The 22,771-nt window shown below is 45.1% G+C and overlaps 1 pseudogene; it reads right to left on the bottom strand.

Annotated features, from left to right (window-relative positions):
• Window positions 1-807: 807 nt before the first annotated feature.
• Window positions 808-22,111, bottom strand: LOC113192078 (signal-regulatory protein beta-1-like; annotated as a pseudogene).
• Window positions 22,112-22,771: the final 660 nt, after the last annotated feature.

Genomic DNA, 22,771 nt, shown 5'->3' with positions numbered 1-22,771 from the left:
TGAGCACCGTGGAGCAGGAAGAAGGTGGCAGAGACTGAGGGTCCCAGGCAGCAGGGCTTGGTGAAGGATCTGTGGGAAACGTGTCCACATTCGGTTATCTGCTTATCTTTATGACACATCTCCTGAGAGCTGTGATGTCCTGATGTGGTCGTCCTGGGATGCCTGTTGTGAGTGGCCCATCAGCCCCAAGACAGGACTCTGAGCTCAGCCTCTCCTATGTCCTGACTGTCATTCTCTCTCTTTCAGCTTGGCCACACTCAAGGTCAGAAGGGGAGCAGCCCTGAGCAGCCCATCTAGAACTTCTTGACATTGCTTCCCATGGTAGAATCTTCCTGTCCATAGAGATCTAGTGGTGGACTAATCTATTTTTCAGTTCTTGGCGGACACAACATCTTTGTTGGTATGTGGTGCTGAGGAGGATCGAACCCGGGTCGCACGCATACCAGGCGAGCGCGCTACCACTTGAGCCACATCCCCAGCCCTGGTGGACTAATCTAGAGGTGGCCTCCAAGTGACACACCCAATCTGATGCTCTTCATTGTGCCCCATTATCCCATCACCTCTGGGGCCCCTAGGAATCAGTGCACACCCACTGACAACCCTTGATCTCATCTCCTGCACACCCCTCACACTTCCTGGGAGCTGGGATTCCACAGAAGTTGCCTGAGACCCTGAGGGTGCTGAGGGGTATGTGCCTGGTTCTCTAGACCCACTGACTCTGCAGCTTGCACAGGTGGGCTGCACTCCCCCTGGCCCTGCCCCTTCTGCAGCAACCTATGGTTCACCCTCCCTCCTGGGGACTTATAGTCAGGACTTCTGCTTCCTGTGGATGTAGACGGCAGAGACACTGACGGCCAGTAGGGTCTTGAGTCCAAGTAACAGGGCTATGAGGTATGAAGCAAGATTACAATTCACTTTTCCTAAAATCAAAGGACAGGAGGACCCATTAGAAGGTCTCCTGGGACTCCAGCCCCAGGAACCTGCGCTTGCCCTAATTGAGGCTCCCTGGGCCCAACAATGTTGTGAAGCTTTAGCACCCACACCCTGTCCTGGCTGGCCCGTCAAGCCTGAGGCAGAAGCCTAGTCAGAGTTTCCTCATTCCCACTCAACCAGCCTCAGGTCCCAGGGTGTCCTCACTGACGGGAGGTGACAACGTGTGCTCCGTGCACACTGCCCACCCAGCCATGCTAGTTCCCTTCTTGTCCTCACTATCCCGTGGGGAGGGATTATCATCTCCTCCTGAGAAGGAAACTGAGGACTGGGAATTTAGGGAGGGAGGGCCCCGGCTTAGTGGAATCCAAACCCAGAGAGGCTTCTCCATGGAATCTTGTGGCATATACAGGTGACACCTTAGATAAAATGGACCAAAACTCCTCAAGAACAGCCTACTCCAAGACACATATTAAGAAATCAATCATAGGAATGGCCCTAAACTACTAAGGAAATTTATCATTTTAAAACTCAGGAAAAATTTCTTGATGCTCATATGTTTTCCCAGGGAAGTTATACCATGCAATTAAAGATGAATTAAAACTAAATCTGGTACACTGAAACGAGCTATAAAAGGAATTTTGGAAAAAATCTGAATATATGCTCCAATTATTTCAAATTATTGGAGAATTTTTGTTAATTTTATGATAATAAGCTGTATAATAAACATGAATACTACCTTTATTATTAATTTTCTTAACTAGGATAATGCTGTTGGATTTGTAGAGGAATGTCCTTCATCATTCCAGATGTGGACTCCACTTGCAGTGGTGTGCATACCTGGCTAAGTGATGAGTGGATGGGATTAGGCAGCCCCCCCCCATGTATCTCTAACTATGAGGGAAACTGTCATTCACTGCCTACTTACCATTAGTCTTCCTGCAGGACATCACAGGGACAAATCAGTGGCCCATGAGGCCCATGATAGGGCATGCTGGAAGGAAACTGGACCTTAAAAAAAAGTCTTTTGGAGTCTGGACCCACTCCTGTGTTACACAGGGAACTAAGTCACACTGGGCCACAGAATGGAGTCTCCAGACAACTGTGGTGTTTGGAACAATGTTCAGGGGAGAGGAAACATTTCTTTCATTAACTCAAATTTGCTTTATAGGCTGGTGATTTCCTTGTCCCCAGGGACCTTAGATTTGCCTTGAGTTGTGTAGATGGATCTCCGGGTGTGAGGGCAGGAAGTCATCAGCAACACCCCTGTTGCTCCCCAGGGCCATCCTAGTCCTCTTTCACAGAATGAAGAAAAGGACACTGGAGACAAGTTGAAGTTTGCATGTTGTGATGGTGATTGAGGTTGCCACTAATGTTGTCCAGAGCTTTTATCTTTCTGTGTGCATTTCCGGAATCCTTCAGTTTCTAGAAGACCAGATTTTTGGATTTTGATTGGAATTGTGTTGATTCTAGAGATGGGATCAGTGAGGAGTGATCAGTCCCTCTGAGTATGTATTCAGATTTATTCAAAATTCCTTTAAGAGCTGGTTTTGGTGCACTAAAATCAGTATTAATTCATCTCTGGATTGGTTCATACTTAGTAGCCCATCCTCAGGGAGTCCTTTCCAAATTTCAACCAGGAGAGAGAGAGAGTTTTCTAGGTAAGAAAACAGATGAGTATGGAAAATTCCAATATGGAATGGAGGCTGGGCAGAGGATAACAGGGTAAGGAGCAGGGAGAGGCCCCAAGGAAGGATAGCAGAGCACTTGTTAGGTGCAGAGACAAGAGGCAGGACAATAGGACAGGATGGTCCCCTCCTCCCTGCTTATCTTCTTTAATATCTGTTATGTCAGGAGACCCATGGAGAGATGGACCTAGTTCTTCACAGTGGAGACTCTTGGGCTGAGGATGGGGGGATTGCAGCTGACTTGATGGTTCTAGTATAGATTTATAGACTTGAGAATTATTCTATAGTAAACATGAATACTATTTTACCTCTTAAAAAAGAGATTGGATATAAAAAGACCCCATCAGCAGGAGTGCTTATCATGCCAGGAGATGTTCATACCCTGCTCTTTCTGAGAAATTCAGCCTCTGGTTCCTGGAGGTGGCTGGCTGCCCATGATGTACCACCTGGCAGGTGAACACCTCATCTCTGCTCTGGGAACATAAGTCCACCAGGAGCCAGCTCTTGTGGTTATATGTCCCATCCTTGTTCTCTGTGATGACTGAGGTGGATTTGGTCCTGGACACATTTCCATTCTCCACCCAGGGCAGCTGTAGGCTCCGGGGGTAGAACTGCATCATCTGGCACGTGACGTTCACCTGGTTCCATGCCATGGTGGGCAGTGAGGTGACCTCTGTGGAACTGAAACAGCACAGGCAGAAGCTGTGACCTTATGGCGCAGACAGCTGAGCTCCTCCCAGCATGGCAAGGGCCTCTCTTGGGATAGTACCAGGTGTGAAGCAGGGACTCAGACATTGAGGGTTTGCATGGGAGTGAATCACTAACCACAGGGCCTGCCATCCAGAGGTGCCAAGTGACCAGCAGCTCCCCTGAGGGTAAGTGAGTGAGGCTGACAGTCTGCCTGCAAGACGTGAGCAGAATAGATGAAACCTCCCTGCACGTCAAGGCTCGGCTCTGGGAGGAGCTCAGCAGTGGTAGTTGCTTCTGGTCAATGAAATGAAGCCATCAGCTGAGGCTGGACACAGGGCAGGAGTCCACATGTGATGGCAGGTGACAGCACTGCTGGGAATTAGAGCAAAGGCCCCTGGGGAGTAGCAGGCTGGGTGGCCAGGTGTGGGTTGAGGTGGGGAACAGGGTCCTGTACCTTGTATGCTATCAGACAACTTGGCAGTCCCACAAAGAGGAGGCCCCCCTGCAGGGTGAAGTGGGCCACCTTGCAGATGATCTGAGAGTGGATGTCCTTGGGGCCCAGCATCACTTGGGCTGTGCTGGACACACTGTAGGACACACTTTCTCCCATGGGGTGCACGCTGGTCTGGGTGTGCAAGATCTCATTCCCATTTTTGAACCACTTGAGAGTGATGTTTGGGGGGAGAAGCCATGGGACTTGCAGGTGAAGCTCACCTTCTGCCCAGGTGTGGCCCTGGTCACAGGACCTGACACCACGGGAGGAGAAGGTCTGGCTGAGGAGGAGCATTGACAGACAAGTCAGGTGATTGGGAGACCCCCTCTGGCCCCAAGTATGTGACCCTCTGTGGAACCTTGCGAGTCATTTTTATTTTTTTGTTTGCTGCACTGGGGATCAACCCCCAGGTGCATGCCAAGTCCATGCTCCGTCCCTGGGCTACACCCGAATGACAAGACTTCATTTCTTAATCCTCCTAATGAAGCTTTGTGTGTGTGTAGCCCTGTGTGGTGTCCCTTCTCTTTGTCTCTAGGCGAGCACAGCTGTCCTGCCAGACAGTGAGGACCGTCAGCCCAGGTGCTGCCCCAGGCCTGAGATCCAAGCCTTCCTCTCAGCACCAGGGCACGGCTATCAACCTGGTCAGCGAGGAGCTTGTGGACCTTTCTCACTCTTTTTAATATCTGTTTCTGCACGCTGACCTGGCATCCTTGCCACCCAGGGAACTGTTTAAAGAAGCAAATGCAGGGACAAATAGCACCAGGACACCACCATGAATAGAGGAACAGGCTGTTCGAGTTTCATACACATGTATGACATGTGCTGCAAAGCACGTCTCTTCCCAAGCCACACGGAGCACAGTTGGCTTTGATCACATAGGGCTGCCTCTGGAAAATCAGCAAAGAGTGGGGTGCATTGGCTCAGTCCCAAATCCCAGCAACTGGGGAGGCTGAAGCAGGAAGACTGCAATTGAAAGGCTAGGTTGGGAAACTTAGCCACATCCTGCCTCAAAATTAAAAAAAAAAAAAAAATAACAAGAGCTGGGGATGTGGCTCAGAGGTGAAGTGCCCATGGGTTCAATCCCCAGTGCTAAAAACAAAACTAGACTAAACAAATCTGGTAAACACAGGTCCTCCTATTGGCAGATTTTATTCTGTGCAGGATTCATCCACAGGGGGTTATGAATTCACCCCGATTATTCTCATTTCCACAAATATGCCATGAGTGTCACCTGGGCCAGGGACTGAATAGAGAGGGAGAGGATGAAGGGGTGCTTTTCTGAATCTGGGTCACTTTGCATTCGGGTCACAGGTCACTGAGTGCAGAGGAAGCCACAGGCTGAGTTCTGACTGATGGCCCAGGCCCCTGAGCAGGTCCTCAGGGCATTCAGGGGAGAGGATGAGCAGGACAATTACCTGTGGACAGGTACTTAGAGGGGTCCTTTGGTGTCTCCAGATTGCTCATTACCACCCAGCACCTTCTACAGCTGTCACCAGGCAACAAATACCATGAATATTTGTATCAGCAAATGTTGACCTCCCTGCCTGACATGCACCCAACACCCAGAGGGCACAGTATGGAGGGTGTCACTGAAGAAGTGGAGTCACCCAGACCACAGCAGCTGGAAGTCCCTACAGGGGTTAGGGATTTGGATCAAAGGCCACTCATCAAGAGCTGTTCAGCATCCTAACACTGTCCTGAGCCCTTGGAGCCTCTCAGCTCTTGAATCCCCACCTGTCCCATGGGCGGGTCCTAGTGAGAGCCCATTATGAGATAAGGCTCAGGAGGGACATGGCTGGCCAAACCCACCTAGGATGCAGGAGAGGTGAAAAGAGCAGACTCCTTCACACAGGAGGATTACTCAAGTGCTGGGCTGACACTGGATCTGAGCGGGCTCTATCAGGAGACCCTGCCACAGGCCCCAGAGAGCTGAGCCCAGCACGGGCTGTTCTGAAGCAACCACACTGAGAAACCCTCCCGTGCTCTCCTTCATTGCCAGAGGAAAACCCCAACTTTCCTTCTGTGTCTTCAGGACATTTAGCTCAGGGTTTTTTAGCCCTGGCTGTGTGTTAGAACCTTCTGGAGTAAGTAAAATCTTCAGATGCCCAGACCCACGTCAGAGATTTTAGAATAAAATTTCTAGGTGAAGCCTGGGTCTGGGGGATTTTGTCTTCAGTTTTCCCCATGATTCCTACGCACAGCCAGTGGGGAGCCCCCGACCCCACCCACCACAACAGCAAGAACAACTGTAACATCTCCACAGAAAGAAGGCTTTGCCTTTGTTCAAATAATGGAGCAGCTCTGTGTGTCCTGCTGGGGCATCTCCCTGTGGCCGACATTCAGGAGAGGTTCTCAGTCACTGTGGGCTTCATGGTGTGAATGTCAGTGGCACCTGAACCTTGGGAGATAGAGGAGGAGCAGAGATGCTGCTCGCTGCCCAGCGGGTCAGGTCAGGGTCTGTGTTGAGCCCCTCCTGTGCCCTGGCTCCTCTGTGGGGACAGTGTCTATTCCCAGGGCAGCAGGAGCCTGGGCTGGAGTCAGGTTGGGCTCTGTCCCCTCCTGGCATTAATGTGCTGTGTGAGAGAGGGCCTGCTGGGCCTCCAGCTCCCCAGGTCAACAGGGGTGGGCACAGGTGTGAAGGTCCATGTGTGCTGACCCCCTCAGCCTCATGGCTTAGGAAGAGTATGCAGAGCCTCTCAGAAAACAGAAAGTGAGCACCTGTGCTTCCTGAACTGGGACCCCTGTGTCACCCACATGGAGAACACTGCCTGGGTGAGTGACCCAGCTCTGCTCCTGCCCTGCAGGGCCTGTGAGGGCTGGTCCCTGAGACACAGGGATTTACAGGCAGACCCAGGGCAAAGGCCCAACCTCTTGGCAGCTCCTCCACCAGGGCCCCAGGTCTACAGGGAACCTGAGCCTGTCAGAATCCTCTCAGGTGCTGCTCCAGGAGGGGAAGGAAGGAAAGCATGCCCTGCCCCCTCCCTGCTCTGGAGGGCCAGGTCCTCAGGGAGGGACAGGAACAGTAGCCTGTGGGAGGAGAACTTTACCTATCCTGCTCCCAGCTCTTTCCAGAACATCCTGGGTGCTTCTGGTATAAAGAGAAGGGTCACCCCCATAGGGGCAGTGCTCTCTGAAGGTAACAGATGTGGTCTGGCTCTGTGATTGGCAAGTCCCTCAAACCCTCAGAGCCCTCAGCTGGGGAGCCACAGGGCTGGGCCAGACTGGAAAAGGTCAGGGCTGTGGAGCAGGCAGGTGAGGGGTGCAGATGCCCCCCATTTACCAGCCATGGAGCCTGGACCAAATAGCATGGCCTCTACAGGCCTCTGCCTCCCTGACCTGCAGAAGGGGTGACAGCAGGTCATGACCTGAGCACCCACTGCTGCTCCTGCTCCTCAGCTGTGGCCCCCAGGGTGGAGGGTGTGACCCCTGACCTCCTGTCCCACCCCAGGGAGGAGGAGGCAGCTGCACTCACCTCGCACAGACAACTTGGTGCCTGGTCCAGACTTATGCTCCTTATCAACAGGGGTCGATTTCTGGAACTTCACACAGTAGTAGGTGCCGGTGTCTGCTGGGGTGACATTACTGATGCGGATGGAAAAGTCCTTGTTGTCCCTCTTTGTGACATCTGAGAGATTTGTGACTCGGGGGAAGTGGCCTTCTCTGACGTTGAAATCAACTCCCGGCCTGGCCCTGCCCCCTTAAACCACCAGATGGGCCCCACAGGGAGCAGGGAGGTCACAGTGCAGTGCAGAGTGGCTGACTCTCCAGCAGCGACAGACACTGACTTCTCAGGCTGGATCACCTGCAGCTCCTGTGCAGCCGCTCCTGGGGGGAGACACAGGGTGGTCACTGCTCATCCTGGGGATCCTCTTGGTTTATCACGTGGTATCAGCAAAGCCTGACACTGACTGAGTGCCCCAGAGTGGCCTTGAACTCAGCACAGGGCATGTGTCCTCACACTGAGCCTCCCCTGGCCTGCACCTCCACACTGAGACACTCGCTCAGGGCTCTGGGCCTGGTGGAGGGAGGGGACTTAGGGCCTGAGCACCCCCCCCCCAAGCTCTCATGTCACCAACCATGTATTGCTTTTTTCCTTTCTGGCCACAAGATCACTGGTACAATGGACCATGACATTGGGTGGGGTCCTGTGGCTCCTTGAGACTCCTGAGTTTTGGGGGAGTGGTGGGTACAGTTAGTGGGAAATGCATTTCACTGTGAGAGTCTCTGGCTCAGTTTCCTTGTTCCACAGAGATTCCCAAGCTCATGATGGGGTTTCCTTCATCACCTTGGAGTGATCATAGTGCCTACAGCCATGAACTTGCAGCTCAAGTAAGAAATGAAACATTGCTGAACTCCTCGCATATTTCCCCACAGTAAAATCAAATTGTGTCTAATGCTGCTGTGACAAATGACTGCACACCTAGTGCCTAAAACAATAGATCTTTCATGTTATGGTTGTAAACATGAGAAATCCAAATTTCCCATCACTGGGTATCCACCCAGGGGTCCTTATGAGAGCTATGTTTCATTACAAGGCTTTGTTCCCTATTCTTTACATCCAGGGGGCTGCCTGAGCTGCTTCCCTGTTTCCCATCCTCTTGTTACTCCACCCTCTTGCCGCCCCCATCCCATATCCTTCCCTAGCTCACCCTCCTGCCTCCTTCTCATCAGGACTTGGTGGGCCCAACTTGATTAGAGACCAGCACTGTGAAGCAGCTGTCTCCAACATGCTCTAGGAAAATATGGAAAAGTAGAAAAGGAAATGTGGAATGTGATCAGCAAATTGAAAACATCAATAAAGGGAGAGACAGTATAAAAATACATGAAAGAGACATTTGGGAGTCGTAAAACTCAACTAACTGAGAAGTTCACTGGAGACTCCACCACAGATTGGCATAGGCAGTTAAAAATCATGAAATGTGGAGCAGGACCCATTGATATTGCTGAGTCTGCAAACAGAAAAGAAAAAAAGGGGTCTTAGAAAGACCCTAAAGTCCATTCAGGATATTACAGAGTACACTGACTCACATATGAGAACCCCAGAGGAGAAAGAAAAGAGAAGGGCAGCAGTTTATTTGAAAAAGAAATGTCCTCCACAATCTTGAATGTGATCAAGTATATGAATGTTCTAATCCAAGAACAAACTCCAGGTACCATCAACATGTGCAGACCCACACTGAGGCACATTGTAGACCAATCTGCCAAAGCTAAAGGAAAAGAGAGAATATTGAAGCAGAAAGAGAGGCCTGTCCACCACATACAGGGTTCCTCCTAAGGTTTGTATCAAGTTCTTATTGACGGGAACCAGAAGCAGCAAGATGATGTATCTATGGTGTTGGGAAAAAAAGGTACTAAGAATTCTCTACCTGGTAAAGCTGTCCTTCAACATGAATGAGAAACGAAGATATTCCCACATAAACAGAAACTGAGCAGGTTACTACCTCTAGAAATGTTCTATAAGAAATTCTAAGGGAGTCCATTAAGTTGCAATGAAAGGATGTTAGGTAATAAGGCCAAATTGTACCACAAACTAAAGATCTGTTGTATCACACATGTTTTAAGCTTCCTGATGCCCCAACAAGCAGATATGAACACTCCACTCAGCCAACAGGTTCATCAATGCAATAAGCTGTTCTCTGTCCCAAGTTCCCTTGCTGCTCTCCCTGGACTGGGATCTAGTGGCATCCACACACACCTGTGAAATCCCTCACAATGTTGGCTTGTGTGCTCTGCAGGGACCCCCAACAAGGTTCTTGCCCAAGGGTTCTCTCTCTAGAAACTATGTTCCTGATAGATCCTTAATTTCTTGTGCCTCTCCAGGTGCAGTTCCCACAGCTCTGTTGGCTTGGGCTTTAGGTGGCTCATCAGTGGGATTAACCCTCCCATTGACAACACAGTAGAGATGAGGAAGGGAGGTTCTAAAGTCAGGTGCAAAGTCCCTGGGGCATGGCCTCTGACTGCTCATGCCTCACCCTGGCTGTCCCCAGTGGCTCCACCATGTTGCACAGCTCTCTGGCCTGCTGGCTGACTTGTGCCCTCGTGTGTGCCGCTCACTGCTGGTGCCTGTGTAGTTCTATGAGGTGCTGAGTGTCCTTTTCTGAGTGCTAGTGTGAAAGTCAAGGGGGCAGAGGGCCACAGAACAGCTGGATGAGCCTGTCCACAGTGTCCAAAATGTGGTGAGTGGCATTAGTGAGAGATAATTCCTTTTCTTCCCTCTTGACTTTACGTGGTTCCCCAAACGACTCCTCCTAAATGTCCATGCTGCTCTGCTGACAGCCCCTTCTCTGATGTGTTCTTGCTGATGTTGATCTCCACCTCCCACCCCATCCATGGCTGCCATCCAAGGTGATGGGTGGCTCTGGTACAAGGGGAACAGAGGAAGGAGCAATTTGAGGTCTCTCTCCTTCAGATGCCCAAAATGTAATTTGAGGTTATAAATCTTACCTGGGAAATGTGCTTGGACTTTGAAGTGCTGCTGCCATTGACAGGCTATGAGTCTCTCTCTTAAAATTAAATGGTCACAAATAAAGAATTTAAAAGACACAGTTGAGACCTCTATTGCTCCTCTGGATTGCTCCCCTGTCCCTCTGCATTAGTCAACTTTGTTTGCTGTGGTCAACACCTGACAACAACTTAGAGGAGGAAAGGGTATTTTGGGCTCACAGTTTCTGAGCCAGTCCACTGTCAGTTGGCACCAAGGCATGATGTCCATGAGGGGAGGGTGTGTGGTGGACAACTGCTCAGTCCATGACAGTGAGTGCAAGGAGAGAGAGAGAGAGAGAGAGAGAGAGAGAGAGAGAGAGAGAGAGAATGAATGAATAGTGGTGGGAAGAGCAAGTGCACATGACAGTCCAGGGATAAAATACAGTCCTCAGGGACAAGCCCAGGGACTTCTTTCCTTCCGCCAGTCCACACCTGCCTATATGACCACCACATTGGAATTCCAACACACTCCTGTCAGATGGCAATCAAGAATATAAACTACAGATGGTGGTGAGGATGGGGAAAAAGGAACCCTTACTCAGTGAAAATGCCAATTACTAAACCTACTATGAAAATCAGTGTGGAGCTTCCTCAAGAAACTAAAAACAGAACTACTGCATGATCAACTCGACCACTGCTTGGTATTTATCTTAAAGAATTGAAGACAGTACACTGTAGAGAACTGTAGAGGTACGTGCTTATCTATTGTTATGGTTTAGACATGAGGGGTTGGTCACAAGCTCCTGTGAGACAACACAAGAAAGTGAGAAGGTGAAATGATTGGGTTATGAGAGCCTTAACCTCAACAGTGTCTTAATCCCCTAAACGGAATTAACTGAGGGTGACTGCAGTCAGGTATGGTATGCCTGGAGCAGGTTGGTACATGGGGGCATGACTTTAGTGTCTTTATTTGTTCTGTAAATGGTGGCCATGTCCTGACCTGCTTATTCTGCCACATACATCTGGTATGATGTTGTGCCTCAACTCCAGCCCAGAGGAATGAAACTTCTATAGGCTGAGACCTCTGGAAAAATGAGCTTTCAAATTAATCTATTCCTCCTCTAATTGTAGTGTCAGGTTTTTAGCTCAGAGCAGAAAATAAGATGACTAAGATATCCATGTTTATCACAGCACAACTCACAATAACCAAGTCATGTAATCACCTAAGTGTCCCTCAACAGATAAATGGATAAAGAAAATGTGCTACATTTACACAACGGAATTTTTGTTAAACCATAAAGAAGAATGAAATTATATCATTTTCAGGAAAAAATGTAACTGGAGATCATCATGTCAAGCAAAATTGGAGAGACTCAGAGAGACAAGCAGTGTCTTCTACTTGTGTAAGATAGAGGGGGAAAAACAGAAATCATGAAAGTAGAGGGGAGGAAAGGGAATCCGGGCGGGGGGGTGGGGAAGGAGGGTGCAGAGAGGTACTGGGCATTAGGGAGTGAATTTAATCATTATGTTATACGCATGCATGAATATGCCAGAAAGAAATGCATTATTTTGTGAAATTCATATGTCCTCTGACTCCAAACAAACAAACAAAACACAAAAACAGTAAAAAATAAAGAGGAACAAAGCCCCCTGGCATCTTTCCAGCAGAGGAGGTTGGATGACCTTTGCAGATCAATGTTGACGGTCAGTTCAACCTATGTCAGCATCATAGCTGCTGAAAAGGCTCACAGCCAACACAGGCTTGCAGCCTGGAGTCTCCACAGTACCTGTGCATTGGAAAAGGATCTCACATCATCTCCCCACCAACCCCAGAGCCCAGGCTGCTGTAGTGGTGCCATCCTAAGAAGTGAGTTAATGTCTGAATTTTTACTGCTTGAGGGATTAAACCACTATACATCCCTCACTCTGGTAGTCCATAATTGATGACATAATAAGGAATTAAATTAGTAATCAATGATAAAATAAAGAATAGAAGTTACTTTAACACCTGGAGACTAAATCATATGCTATAGAATGAGGGTAGCAGAAGAAATCAGGAATGAACATAAAAATACTGAGAGGTAAATGGAAAGAGTGATACAATTTATCAAAATCTCTGGGACACTATGAAGGCAGTTCTAAGAGGAAAATTCATTTCCTTGAACTCATTCATAAAAGAAGAGAAATTCACCAAATAAATAACCGAAATCACTCTCAAAGCCCTAGACAAAGAAGAAAAAATCAACACAAAACACAGAACAAGATAGAAAATAATTAAAATGAGAGCTGAAATCAATAAAATTGAAACAAAAATAATTTTAATAATTGAAGAAACAGAAGGTTAATTCTTTGAAAAAAGAAATAGAAGTGATAAACCCTTAGCCAAGCTAACAAAGAGAAATAGAGAGAAAACTCAAATTACTAAAATTAGTGATAAAAATAAAATATCACCACAGACACTACTGAAATGCAGAAGGTAATCAGAAACAATTTTGAAAATATATACTCTAATAAAAATAGAAAATCTTGAGGTCATTGCCAAATTTTGATAAACATATGACCTAACCAAATTGAATCAGGAAGGCAGAGAAAATTCAAACAAATTATTTTAAGCAATGAAATTGAAGATGCCATCAAAAGCTGACCAAAAGACCCAGGCCCAGGTTAGGCCCAGGACCTCCCACACCACTAGCAACCCACTTTGGAGCCCAGCCCAGGTCAGAGTCCAAGTCCAGGCCCAGGACTGCCTGGCAGACCCATGTGGGAGCCCATGTCTAGGTCAGACCCAGGACCACCCCAACTGATCCCCCTGGGAGCCCAGGCCTAGCCTGCCTCTGTCTCGGGACACTGCAGCTATTACCATACCTCCCCATGTAGTAGCCTCCACCTTGGGACAACAGAAAGGGTCAGGAGGCAGCTTAGTCTTGAAACAGGCAGCCCCAACCCTCCGTAAGGCCCACACTTTCAGCCCCATCTGTGAAAGTGGTTGCATCCATCTTGGGACACTGGCTGCACTGGAAGCCCAACATCAAGGTAAAGTCCAGGTAATATTCTGGGTCACTAGAAGATTATAGGGTAGAAACTGTAATACCTCAGATCCAATCTGCAAGAAACGAAGACACATAGATGACATGAAAAAACAAGGGAAGAAGGTGCCCCAAATAAACCAAGATACTACAATAATAGAATCCATTGACAAGGCAGTTGATGAAATGTCAGAGAAGGCGTTCAGAATGTACATAATTACAATAAAATTAAAGAATGACATAAGAGAGCAAATACAGGCAAGCACTGATCACACCAACAAAGAGATAAGGGAGCCAATACAAGTAGCAAAAGATTAGTTCAAGAAAGAGATAGAGATCCTGGAAAAAAATTCAATCAGAAATCCTTGAAATGAAGGAAACAATAAATAAACCAAATAAAAACTCAATACAAAGCATCACCAACAGACTAGGCCATGTGGAAGACAGAATGTCAGATAATGAAGAGAAAATATATAGTCTTGAAAATAAAGTTGACCACACATGAAGATGGTAAGAAACCATGAACAGAACATCCAAGAATTATGGGCTAGTATCAAAAGACCAAATCTAAGATTTATTGGGGTAGAGGAAGGAATAGAGATTCAAATCAAAGGAATGCACAATCTCTTCAATGAAATAATATCAGAAAATTTCCCAAACATGGAGAATGAATTGGAAAATCAAATACAAGAGGCTTACAGGACATCAAATGTACAAAATTACAGCAGATCTACACCAAGACACATTATAATGAAAATACTTACCATAAAGAATAAGGATAGAATCTTTTTTTAGAGAGAGAGAGAGAGAGAGAGAGAGAGAGAGAGAGAATTTTTTTTTTGTAGATGGACACAACACAATGCCTTTATTTTTATGTCGTGCTGAGAATTGAACCCGGGTTGCACCTGTGCTAGGCGAGCACTCTACTGCAGAGCCACAATCCCAGCCCAAGGATAGAATCTTAAAGGCTGCAAGAGAGAGGAATTAGATCCTTATGGGGGAGCCCAATTCAGATCTCAGTGGATTATTCAACCTAGTCTCTTAAAGCCAGGAGATCCTGAAACGACATATACCAAGCTCTGAAAGAAAATGGATGCCAACCAAGAATCTTATATCTAGCAAAATTAAGTTTCAGATATGATGACAAAATAAAACACCTTTCATGATAAACAAAAGTTAAAAGAATTTACAGTAAAAAAGCCTTCACTACAGAGCATTCTCAGAAAAATATTCCAGGAGAAGGAAATGAAAAACAAAATGAAAATCAGCAAAGGGAGGAACTACATTAAAGGAAAGACCAATCAAAGGAGAAACCAAGTTGAGTTAAAAACCAAAAATAAACCAAAATGCCTGGGAATACAAATCATATTTCAATAATAACCCTGAATGTTAATGGCCTAAACTCATTAATAAAAGACATAGACTGGCAGATTTGACTTAAAAAAAAGACCCAACAGTAGGCTGCCTTTAAGAGATTCTTCTCACAGGAAAAGACATCCACAGACTAAAGGTAAAAGGGTGGGAAAAAATGTACCACTCACATGGACTGTGTAAAAAAGCAGGGGTTTCCATCCTCATATCAGCTAAAGTGGGCTTCAAACCAAAGATAGTGAAAAGGGATAAAGAAGGACATTAAGGCATTCATACATCAACAAGACATAACAATCATAAGTATCTATGCCCCAAACAATGGGGCATCTATATGTGTAAAACAAACCCATCTCAACTACAAGAATCAAACAGACCACAACACAATCACACTGAGTGACTTTAACACAGCTCTCTCACCACTGGATAGATCTTTCAAACAAAAACTAAGCAAAGAAACTATAGAACTCAATAAAACAATTAGTAATTTAGACTTAACAGAGTTATATAGACTATTCCATCCATTGAAAAGTGAATACCTTTTCTCCTCAGCAGCACATGGATCCTTCTCCAAAATAGACCATATATTATGCCATAAAGCAAGTCTTAGCAAATACAAAAAAATAGAAATATTACCCTACATTCTATCTGATCATTATGGAATAAAATTATAAATCAATGACAAAATGAAAAATAGAAGCTACTCCCACAACCGGAGACTAAACGATATGCTGTTGAATGATGCATGGATAACAGAAGACATCAGGGAGAAGATAAAAAAATTCTTACAGATATATGAGAACTCTGATACAACTTATCAGAATCTCTGGGACACTGTGAAGTCAGTGCTAAGAGGAAAGTTCATTGCCTTGAGCACACTCATTAAAGAATAAAAAGTCAAAAAATAAATGACCTGACATTACATCTAAAAGTCCTAGAAAAAAAGAACAAACCAACACCAAAAGTAGTGGAAGACAGGAAATAATTAAAATAAGGGTGTAAATCAATGAAATTGAAACAAAAGACACAATTCAAAAGATTGACAAAACAAAAAGCTGATTCTTTGAAAAAACAAATTGACAAACCCTTAGCCACCTTAATGAAAACAAAAATAGAGAAAATTCAAATTACTAAAATTTGTGATAAAAAGGAAATATAATGACAGACACCACTGAAATACAGAGGGCAATTAGAAACTATTTTGAAAATGTATACTCCAGTAAAATAGAAAACCTCAAAGACACTGACATATTTCTAGAGGCATATGATTAACCCAAACTAAATTAAAAGGACATACACAATTTAAACAGATGAATTTCAAGCAAGGAAATAGAAGATGCCATCAAAAGCCTATCAACCAAGAAAAGCCCAGGATCAGGCAGATTCACATCTAGGTTGTATAAGACCTACAAAGAAGAATTAATACCAGTACTTCTCAAATTATTCTATGAAATAGAAAAGGAGAAAACCCTTCCAAATTCATTCTAGGAAGCTAGCATCATCCTGATAACAAAACTAGGCAGAGATACATTAAGAAAAGAAAATTTCAGACCAATATCCCTGATGAACATGGATGCAAAAATTCTCAATGAAATTCTGGTAATTTACATACAAAAACATATTTTTAAAATGATGCACCATGATCAAGTCGGGTTCATTCCAGGGATGCAGGTTTGGTTCAACATATGGAAATTAATCAATATAATTTATCACATCAATAGACTTAAAGATAAGAATCATATGATTATATCAATTGATGCAGATAAAGCATTTGACAAAACACAGCATCCCTTCATGTTCAAAACACTAGAAAAACTAGGGATAGTAGGAACATACTTCAACATTGTAAAAGCTTTCTATGCTAAGCCCAAGGCCAACATCAATCTAAATGGAAAAAAAATTGTAAGCATTTTCTATAAAAACTGGAACAAGACAGGGATGCCCTCTTTCCACCACTTCTATTCAACATAGTCCTTGAAACTCTAGCCAGAGCAATTAACAGATGAAAGAAATTAAAAGGATATGAATAGAAAAGAAGAACTCAAACTATCATTATTTGCTGATGACATGATTCTATGCTTAGAGAATCCAAAAACTCTACCAGAAAACTTCTAGAATTAATAAATGAATTCAGCAAAGTAGCAGGATATAAAATCAATACCCATAAATCAAATGCATTTCTATACATTAGTGATAAACCCTCTGAAAGAGAAATTAAGAAACTATCCCATTCACTATAGCCTCAACAAACAAACAAACAAAAAAACGTGGGAATAGAAGACACAGAGACAAATCCACGAAAATACAGTTATATTATGCTATACAAAGGCACCAAAAACATACATTGGAGAAGACAGCCTCCTCAATAAATGGTGCTGGGAAAACCTGAAAGAACTAATAAGGCTTGTCATAGGAGAAAATGCTCGCTTATTGAGGAACAGCTCTGCATATTTACAGAGTGGGGGGTGGTTTGACAGTTATGACAGTTTAATGGTTGAACGGTTTGACAGTTGGCATGGGGTGCTTTCTGATTGGTGGGTAAGGATCATGTGAGCCAGCAGGGCTAGTCTGATTGGTGGGTAAGGATCATGTGAGCCAGCAGGGCTCACCATTGGATGGCTCTTCTCAGGGGATGGGGAAGTTAGCCTTTGGAGCCGGGTAGACTCCCAACAAAACCAAAAATCCATATGCAGCAAAATAAAACTAAATCCCTATCTCTCACCATGAACAAAACTCAACTCAAAGTGGATCAAGAACCTAGGAATCAGACCAGAGACTCTGTGCCTAATAGAGGAAAAAGTAGGCCAAAATCTTCATTACGTCAGATTAGGCCCCAACTTCCTTAACAAGACTCCTAAAGCACAAGAAATAAAATCAAGAATCAATAAATGGATTGAATTCAATCTAAAAAGTTTCTTCTCAGCAAAAGAAACAATCAATGAGATGGAGAGAGAGGCTATATTTTGGGACCAAATTTTTGCCACATGCACATCAGATAAAGCAGTAATCTCCAGGATTATAAAGAACTCAAAAACTTAACACCAAATAAAAAAACAACCCAATGAATAAATGGGCTAAGGAGCTAACAGACACTTCTCAGAAGAAGATATACAATTAATCAACAAATATATGAAAAACTGTTCAACACCTCTAGCAATTAGAGAAATATATATAAAAACTACTCTAAGATTTTATCTCTCTCCAGTCAGAATGACAGTTATTAGGAATACAAACAACCATAGTGTTGGTGAGGATGTGGGGAAGAAGGCACACTCCTGCATTGCTGATGGGACTGCAAATTGGTTCAACCAATATGAAAAGCAGTATGAAAATTCCTTAGAAAACTTGCAATAAAACCACCATTTGACCCAGCTCTCCCACTCCTCAGTCTATACCCAAAGGACTGAAAATCAGCATATTATAGTAATGCAGCCACATCAATGTTTATAGCAGCTCAATTCACAATAGCTAAACTGTGGAACCAACCTATATGACCTTCAATAGATGAATGGATAAAGAAATTGTGGTGTGTATATATACAATAGAATATTACTCAGCATTAAAAGAGAATAAAATTATGGCATTTGCAGGTAAATGGATGGAGTTGGAGAATATCATGCTAAATGAAGTAAGCCAATACCAAAAACCCAAGGCTGAATGTTCTCTCTGTTATTTGGAGGGGTGGGGCATGGGAAAAATGTAGGAACTGTGATAGCACAAAATGGGGGAGGGAGCATGGGGCAGGAAAGATGGTGGAATGGATGGGCATCATTACCCAAGTTCATGGATGACTGCACATATGATTCGACTCTACATCGTGTACAACCAGAGAAATGAAAAGTTGTGCTGTAATTGTGTACGATGAATCAAAATGCATTCTGCTGTCATATATAGCTAATTAGCATAAATAAATTAATTAATTTAAAAAAAGTTGATCAACAACAACAACAAAAGCACAGGAAGGATTGTCAGCCTATTTCGAACAGTTCTTCAAAGAAGAACTAACATCAATCTTCCTCAAGTTATTCCATGAAATAGAAAAGAAGGGATCTCTTCCAAACTCATTCTATGAAGCTAATATAGACAAAGACACATCAAGGAAAGCACACTTCAGATCAATATCCCTGATGAAAACAGATGTAAAAATTCTTAATAAAATACTGACAAATCACATAAAAACGTGAGAAGCCGCCCTGGATGAACACACCTTTAAGTCTTGATGCACCCGGGTTCCAGTTGAATGATAATTATAAAGAATACATGTAACAATAAAATGTTGGCAAGGATGTGGGGGAAAAGGTACACTCATACATTGCTGGTGGAATTGTAAATTGGTGCAATCACTGTGGAAAACAGTATGGAGATTCCTCAGAAAACTTGGAATGGAACCACCAGCTATCCCACTCCTCTGATTATACTCAAACGGCTTTAAATAAGCACACTACAGTGATATGGCCACATCTATGTATAAAACATCTCAATTCACAACAGCTAAACTATGGAACCAACCTAGATGCCCTTCAATTGATGAATGGATAAAGAAAATATAGTATATATACACAATGGAATGTTACTCAGCCATAAAGAAAAATGAAATATGGCATTTGCCAGTAAACGGATGGAAATATCATGCTAAGTGAAATAATCCAATCTGAAAAAAATATTCTCTCTGATGTGTGGAGGCTAACAACAAGGGAGGGTGAGGAGGGATGAATAGTTTTTTTTCTTTCTTATTTATTTTTTAGTTTTCGGCAGATACAGTATCTTTGTTTGTACGTGGTGCTGAGGATTGAACCCGGGCCGCACGCATGCCAGGCGAGCGCGCTACCGCTTGAGCCACATCCCCAGCCCTGAGGGATGAATAGTTTGTTGGATTAGACAAAGGGGAATGAAAGGAATAAAGTGGGAGATGGGAATAGGAAAGACAGTAGAATGAATTAATTGTAACTTTCCTGTGTTTACATATGAATGCACTACCAGTGTAACTCCACATTGTGTACAAACACAAGAATGGGAAGTTATACTCTATGTGTATCTAAAGAGAACAAATAATTTATTTTTTAAAAAGACCAACATCACTGCTGTTATTTCATTCAACCAAGCAAACCTAAATTCCCTTGGGGTTTCTAGACCACTCACAATGACCACAAAGTCATGGGTGGCTTTGGAGGCAAACATCTTCCCCTCATGGACTTGTCTACATATCATAAGAGCAACAGATGTCTGCTGACCCCTTGCCTTTCTAGGACTTATATGCTCTGTAAATACTGATCACTTCAACTGCTCCCTACAGCTACCAAAGTCTGGTCAGGAGAGGATAGAGCAAGAACTGGACCTCTGGTGTGTTTCATCTGCAGGATGGCATGGCTTCCCCATGCTTAGTCCCTTACATGAAACCTGGGTATCACAGAGGGTCACCTCCCACCAGCCCCTTGGCTAAGTGAAGCCCTAAGAATTAACCTAGAGGACATAATGGGAGTCCAGGACTGTAGGAATGGCACAGCCACCCATATACACCCTGGAACTCAGTGGGATGTGGTGCCTTTCATCCTTTAACCAGAGCCTCCCTCTAAAGCATGGGGACCAAGGACAACACACCTTGCAAAGCCCAGGCAGTCTCTTGAGCTCAGGGCAATTCACCTCTCGGCTCTACACCTGGAGGTGGCTCCCATTTGAATCAGAGTGAGAGGAACAGCCTTGAACACAGCAGGGACATCTGCTCTCATGCCCTGTGCACATTCCCCTCCTCAGTGATTCCTGCCCAGACCACCCCATTTGCAGTAGCTCTCTCCCACAGAGTCTCCAGTTCCCTTTTCCAGCTGATTGTTTTCACTTCACACTGATCACTGTTCAATATGTCATATGATTTACCTATTTGTTATGTATTGATCACCACCATTGTCCCTAGAATGATCTTAGCTACACAGGGCAACTCCTTTGCCTCTTTTATGCCCAACACACTGCAAGTTTCTTTAACAGTTCCTGGCACACAGTAGGTGTTCAATCAATGAGTGCTTATTTTATGAATTTCTCAATGCGACACCCGCTGCGTTTCAGACATCTATTTGAAATGCATAAATTTTGTAGAAATGGCCACAGGTTGATTTCCCATATAGAATACTTGGCAGAACAAAAGCTACTTGCCAAATATAGGCAGGAAGCAGAAGAGCCCAGGAGAAGAAAACCACAAACCATCTTTCCCTAACCCACTATTCTCTAGGCTCATTTACAGAAGTTGTAGAAACTGTGTCAATCAGGCAGCATATGCCAGATTTACTGATTTCACTTACAAATTAAAACCAAGGAGAGAGAGAGAGAGAGAGAGAGAGAGAGAGAGAGAGAGAGAGAGAGAGAGAGAGAGAGAGAGAGAGAGAAGAAACAAGATCAAAATCTTCTTTGGGTGTCTAGACCACTCATGGCGAATTGAGATGTACCAGGCCTTTGGAAGCAAAAAATCTTACCTCCCATGGTCTTATGCAGTAGATCATTAAAACAGATGTCTGTCTAAATTCAGAGTCAGGTCCACAATGTTTGAGAAGATGGTGGGTGAACCATGAGGTCCAGATCAGAGCATCTGCACCCAAACCCCAGCCCTCGCACTGCCCCTGAATGACCACGGAGCTCCTGGTGCTTCTGCTTCTTAGCTGTAAGGTGGGTGACCAGAGTGTCTGCTGTGGGTGTCATGGTCATGAGATGAGCTGTACAGCATTTCAGAGAGTCTGGCCCATGGTGAGTGTTCAAGAAGTTGAAAGTCATTACTCAGTAGATTTCCTGAGGCCTAGAGCCTTCCACTGGCCCCCTACGATGTAGATAAGGGTATGAACATCGTCACAGCCTGTGTCAGTCAACTCTTCATTACTGTAAGTAATACCTGAGACAAATCCACTTATGAAGAGAAAAGTAGATGACAGCTCACAGTTTTAGAGGTTTCAGTCCAGCATTGGTTGTCCCCATGGCTACTGGGCCTGTGGGAGGTAGGAAATCATGGTGGAGAAGGCAAGATGGTTGAAGACCTGTACCTTAAGGCCAGACAAGAGAGAGAGAGAGAGAGAGAGAGAGAGAGAGAGAGAGAGAGAGAGATCACTCCCTGCATGGCCTTGATAAGGTCACCTTGCCTCTTGGGGTCTCAGGAGTTATGAGGACTTAAACATTGATCCTCTGGAGAGATGCTCTGTGAGCTGAAATATTTTAATGTACAAGTCATTCTTGTCACTGCTGTTTGAAGCATCAGCTGATGTGACGCCTCTGGCCCCAGCTGTGGGGGAGGCCTCCCAGAGACAGAGCTCAGGACCCTTGGTCTGGGCTCCAGAGAATGCCCTTGGTGGCAGAGCCTGGGTTTGTCCTGACTCCCTGGGAGTCCAAGGGCAGAGCTGATCCAGGGGACAGGTCAGAGGACTCTCCCCAGACAGTGCTCACTCACCTGTGAGTCCCAGCAGGAGGGTCAGCAGCAGGACAGGACAGGGAAGCTGGGGCCGGGAGGCAGGCACAGACATGGTGGAGCCCTGAGGAGCCTGCTCTGTTCCAGGGTCTGTGCTGGGGAGATCCCTGACTCTGCTCTCTGGAGAGAACTGACACCTGCCTCCCTTGTTGCAAGAGGAAGTGACTGTGGCAGAGTGACAAGCACTTTCCTCCAAAATTGTGAAGTAGAAACCAGGCTCATAGACAGCAAAGGTAAAGGGTCTCTCATGCTGCATTTTTAGAAGGAACTGGACAGGCCTCAAGGAACAAGATAAGACTCCTTCCCCTGGGGCCTGGGCTGGCTCCATATGACCCTTCGTGGTTAGTTGGGCCTTAGTGATGGTCTTTGAGAGTCCCAGGACAAGAAAGGTGAGCCCCAGACTCCTGACCTTGAGACCCTGGTGTGGCTGGCTGGTGGCCTCACTCTGCAGTATCCTCACTAAGCGACACTCAGCAGAGGGAGGAGGAGGGGTCCTGGGGCCTCCTCAGTTTGGGGGAGGGACTGGTTATTTCCTGCAAGGGCCACGGATTTTTCTCTTTAAAGGATTATAGTTACCCGTAATAGTTGCTTCATGCTGACAAAACCATACATGCATGGAGTTTGGTATTGGTTCTGGGTCCCCTTTTCCCTCCCATCCTCACACACCTGCCTCCTCCTTCTTGATTTCTACTAGACTTTTTTTTTGCTCATCTCT

The sequence above is a fragment of the Urocitellus parryii genome, chromosome 6 (genome assembly GCF_045843805.1).
Source record: "Urocitellus parryii isolate mUroPar1 chromosome 6, mUroPar1.hap1, whole genome shotgun sequence".
NCBI lineage: Eukaryota > Metazoa > Chordata > Mammalia > Rodentia > Sciuridae > Urocitellus > Urocitellus parryii.
The sequence above is the reverse complement of the archived record's forward strand: the minus strand, read 5'-3'. Positions and strand labels throughout refer to the sequence as shown.